We start from the raw sequence: 5,296 nt of genomic DNA on the forward strand, positions 1-5,296 counted from the left end.
TATCTACCCAGAGTTACCATCAACTTCCACCAGCTGAAGGGCTCAATCCCCACAGGACTGACCCTATTTCAAATGAAAAATTCAAGTCCAGGTCTCCTGTATTCTGACTGATCAGCTATGCAAACTGGGTGCTCCTATGGCCCTCTCCTTGGGGTTAATAAGTTGCTATAAAGCTGGACCTAGTGGCACACACACACACACACATACACAATGTGCACACGCATGAACGCATGCACACCACAGACACACACACACACACACAAAAGTTGCTAGAACAACTTATAAAACTCAAAAAGGCATTTTCCTTTTGTTTGCTGGTTTATTAAAAAGATACAAATCAGGAACAGGAGATGAGAGAGATGCACAGGGCAAGGAGAGGCTGCTGTCTGAAGCTTCCATGTCCTCTCCAGGGGCGCACATCACCTCCCAGCACCTGGCAAACCTGCAGGCTCATTAAGTCTCATTATTAAAACAAAACAAAACAAATAAAACCTTCCCTGTTCTCCTCTCCTATCTAATTATATATCCAGACTGGGCCTAGAATCTCAATCCTGCTCCCCCAGCCTCAAGAGTTGTTTTCTGGTTTGGTTTTGTTTTCTTAAATGGGGCTTAATCTTCCATTTCCTCTCCTTCCCAGGGGTCAGGGAGCTGGGAAATTCTGAGGGAGCAGGGAAATTCTGGCCCCCATCCCTTGGCTTTTCTGTTGACTGATTCCTTTCTGGGGCTGTCAAGGGCTTCCAACCCTAACTCAAGCACAATCAGAAAGGGTCAATCCAAATAACAAGAGGCGGTCTTTAGGAAACAGCTCAGTGTCAGGAACCAGGAACAAGGACCAAATACTGTTCCAGTTATATGTGCTTTACTTGGTGTCCCCACCCTGCTTTTGCCTTGGGAACCGTCTTGTTCAGTCCCTTGCTGGCTGATTTTCCATTGGTTCTGGGCAAAGGGGAACACGACAATGCCCCTCTCATGGAATCTTCGTCATGTGGCCATCAGATGATGATAAGACTGGCTAGCTTTCCCAACTGCACGACTACCCTCTTCCTCGTGTGTTCTCCACGCCTTACTTAACCTGTTGTGAATCGCCCTTTGTAGTACCTAAAATGACTCGATGAATCCGAGGTTCTGGGCAGTTTCTTGGAAGTGGTAATCCCTTGCAGTCAAGGTTCTGAGTCCGTGAATTCAACTATGTGTAGACTGGATACTAGAGAAAGAAATCATGCTTGTGCTGAGCAGGAACACTTTCTGTCATTACTTCTATAATAACTGTCCACACAGCACTCACATTGTTATAGAGTATTATAAGTAATATGCTTGAAAGGCTACAAGGGAACGTGTGCAAATTCTACACAAAAATCATTTAAGGGACTGGAGCAGGTAAGAGTTTCAGGCTTCACACGATGTCCTGAAGCCAATCTCCTGTGGATACTTGAGGACAGCTTATTTTATCAGAGTATTACTTCCTTACCTTCTTAGCTGTTCAGACTGGGAGTTGGGCTCATAGAGATAAAAATATCTTGACATAGACCCAGGCACAGCTCAGGCTGCAGGCAGGTCATTCGGCTTCCGTAGAGTGCCACACTCCAGAACTGCCACTTCAAGCTGATGACTGGAAGCCACGTGGTTAGGAAAGACTGTGCATGGAGAAAACCTGGACATCTTTTTGGTTTGAGACGAAGTATTAATCTTGGATTTCTCTACAAGAAGTGATGGACGGTGGTTGATTCAGGTGTTGGACCAGTCTCTCCTGCAGTGGTCCCTAAACCTGTTGCCATGGCTCCCCTTGAATAAAGCCTTCCTTAGCGATGGTTTAATGGCTGTCACTGATTTTCTTTCTTTCTTTCTTTCTTTCTTTCTTTCTTTCTTTCTTTCTTTCTTTCTTTTCTTTTTCTTTTCTTTCTTTCTTTCTTTTTCTTTTTCTTTCTTTCTTTTTTTTTTGACAGGGGTTCTCTGTGTAGATTTTTGTAGCCTGTCTTGGGATTTGCTCTGTAGACCAGGCTGGTCTTGAAATCACAGAGATCCACCTGCCTCTGCCTCCCGAGTGCTGGGATTAAAGGCGTGTGCGCACCACTGCCCGACTATTATTTTCTTTAAGAGAATATTTTCTTTAATGACATCCAAGAGATCAGGGAAAGCCTTGGCGTCCAAGAGAATCTCAGACTTGAGAGCCGGTGATGGCTCATGAGAGGCAAGGACAGAATCGGCCCGGGTCTGCCATGGAGAGATCCTGTCTCAGTCTGTTGAGTCTACAGTGAAGCCGGCATGCAAGTAAATGCTTGTGGGAAGAGCGAGTCAATAGATGGTCGTATCCTGTGATCCTAGCACTGGGGAACTGGAGACGCAGAGTGGAGGCAAGAGGGCACTGAGTTCAAGACAGTCTAGGATACACAGCAAGGCCCCATCTCAAAACACAAACAAGCTGGATGTGGTGGTGCACACTTGGGGGTGAGGACTGAAGCAGCTGGAGGGTCAGGGGTTCAAGGTCTTCTCCTGATACATAAAGTTTAAGGTCAGCCTGGACTACATGATATTCTGCCTCGAACAACTCATCTTGATCAGAGGCTACAAGGGTAACTGGGCCTATTGTCCATCAGTTCCTTCATTTGCTGACTCAGTAGAACATGGGGTGGGAGTGGGTGTGTGTGTGTGTAGCCATCAGGGGAGCTGTACCATACTGCTAGGCCCCTCCACATATCAAACTCAATGTATATTTACATTCCAGCCACACAAACGAGGCTCACATACATTGGCAAACAGGACCTGCAAGTTAAATCCACAACATGGCAGTCACGATTAAACCTTTAACAGTTTCTGCCTCATTAAAAGAACAGTTTCATTCTGTCAAGGCCAAGTGTTGGTGATGTGAACTGGAGCTACCAGAAGAAAGGAGGGGACTGGCTGAAATTGCTGCTGCTCTACGGACCACGAAAACATCAGTCGGTACAGCAACACAAGAGAGAAGTCTGGGTGTTGCAAATAGCTCTAGACCAGCCAGTACAACAGTCTTTGGTTTGCCTGGGAGAAATGATTGTTCCTACGTTAAAAAAAAATCTCCAGAAATGAGCGCTGTTTGCAGCGTAGGAAAGCTAGGAACAACTTGGATGTTAATCATCCAGCAAACAGAAGAAAGAAATCTTGGTGTTTGCTAAAATAACCCCCTGCTGCACTAGAGGGAGAGTGGGCGAGATGAGCATGCTCACATATGCAAGAATAAATGTCATTTTCAGGGACCTTAAAGTCGGAAGCCAGGCATGGTGGCATGCATTGTAAACCCGAGCAGTGGAGAGGTGGAGGCAAGAGTTCAAGGTCAGCCTAGATTATAGAGACCTTGATTCACAAAAACAAAGAAAACTGGGGAAGAGGAGGTTAGGGAAGAGGAGGTTGGGGAAGAGGAGGTTGTGGGAGGAGGGAAACAGCTATGACATCTGTAGCTTGTGAACACTCTTACATTGTTGTAAGAACACACACACACACACACACACACACACACACACACACACACACACACGAAGTAGAGGGGCAGGCAGAAACAGGTGCCATATTCCCTTCAGCCAATCACTGCTATAAGGTTCTCCCTCAGATGGTTTTTGGGCACTGGGAACCCAGCCCACAGCGTTATGGGGTCTAATGTGTGCAAGCCCTCTTTCTTCAACCTCTCTCCAGGTAGAGTGCCAGGTTTGGCCTCAGCAGACATTGACCTACAACTAACGGGAGTGGAGGGGGAGTGGGGAGGGGTGAGGGGGTGGGGATGTTGGAGTCACAGCTGTCTTTTTAGCAGCCTGGAGCTCACTTCTGCTCTTTGGTTTCTAATCCTCAACGATCCACACGTGGGTAGCTCTGCCTTTGGTGTAGAGAAAACTTTGAGGTTAAGCACATGCCCACACCAGCTACCGCTGGTCAGAAAATCCTTACTGGGGTCTTACCCAAACACTAAGTCCAGCTCGGAAACCCAACAGGCTTTGTTTAAAGCCGAGGCCGAACCCAGTTAGGAACAGGGGTGTCCAAAGAACACTTACACACACACCCCGACACGTTCTCAGCCCTCGGCTTCCAGGATTGGACCGGTTTATTTTTACCCAGGGAGAAGGCTGAGAGTGGAGGCGAGACGCCGGTGAAAACCAACTGCTCCTGGCCCCTCCTCCACGCGGGGGGCGGGGTCACACTCTGTCCCAGCTGTAGAAAACCAGAACTCCCTATGCTGAGACTGTCTGGTCGGACACATTTACATCTCAGGGAGAATTGTTTATTGAGACAGATAGTCCTCAAGATAGCCTGCTCTGCCTGAGCAAGCAATTAAGAGAAATAAACAAGTTTATAAGTAAACAAAAGAGCGATCACAGATTTCTCAAGCCTGTCTTGCCCTGCATGAATCCTTTCGTAGAGCTGTGTGGACTTCACCGAAGCCCAGAGCCCACTCCTGGAAGAGCCCCGACCAACTCCCTCCCCTTCTCACAACTTCCTTCTGGTGGGACAAGTCTGTGACCCTTGCTGCCATGATAATCAATGCAGGGTCATCTGCTGAGGTCAGATTTTGGTCTCTTTCCCGCCTTTTGCTCCTTTATTCTTCGCTCCTAAATCAAACAGAAGAACTGAGGTTCAGAGGGGACACCGCAGGAACAGTAGAGGCCAGCTGTATTAAAAACAATCCCCTCTCCCGGGTCCCCCTTGGAACTCACCTGCTCTTCTACACCTCCGGGTGTCCTAGACTGGGTACCACCCAGGACGGTCGCAGAGCTTCGCCAGGAGCCGCCTCCGGTCAGCTCTGCACTGCCCTGGCTCCATCCGGTGCAGATTTAATTCTGAGGATGTCCCACAGGGCACAGACACTCTTGTCGCCAGGTGGCGACAGACTGCACATTCTGAGAAGCCAGACTTAAGTTTATTTACGTGTGTGTGTGTGTGTGTGTGTGTGTGTGTGTGTGTGTGTGTGTGCGCGTGCGCACTTCTGGGAGTCTGATTTCCCCTTCCAGCAGGTGAGTTATAGGGATCAAACTCAGGGCATCAGGACTGGCAGCAAGCATTTTTACCTGCTGAGTCACCTCAGGTGCCCACATTAATTTTTAAAAAAGGGTATGTCTTTGTTTTTTTATTAATTACTTTTAATTTTTTCTTTCTTTTTTTCTTTTTTTCGGTTTTTCGAGACAGGGTTTCTCTATATAACAGCCCTAGCTGTCCTGTAACTAGCTCTGGCCTCTAACTTGCAGAGATCCGCCTGCCTCTGACTCTCAAGTGCTGGGATTAAAGGCGTGCACTATCACTACCCAGCTATAATTTTTTTACTTTCATTTTATGTGCA

General features: G+C 47.4%; 1 long non-coding RNA gene across 1 annotated transcript; it reads right to left on the bottom strand.

The window, feature by feature from the left end:
• Positions 1-4,229: 4,229 nt before the first annotated feature.
• Positions 4,230-5,081, bottom strand: LOC125411180 (uncharacterized). The gene is made up of 2 exons (XR_007235265.3): positions 4,677-5,081; positions 4,230-4,571 (listed from the first exon to the last, which is right to left on the bottom strand). It is a non-coding gene; the product is annotated as an uncharacterized LOC125411180 (long non-coding RNA).
• Between the last annotated feature and the right edge of the window lie 215 nt (positions 5,082-5,296).

This window comes from Myodes glareolus, chromosome 18, assembly GCF_982192425.1.
Source record: "Myodes glareolus chromosome 18, mMyoGla1.1, whole genome shotgun sequence".
Lineage (NCBI taxonomy): Eukaryota > Metazoa > Chordata > Mammalia > Rodentia > Cricetidae > Myodes > Myodes glareolus.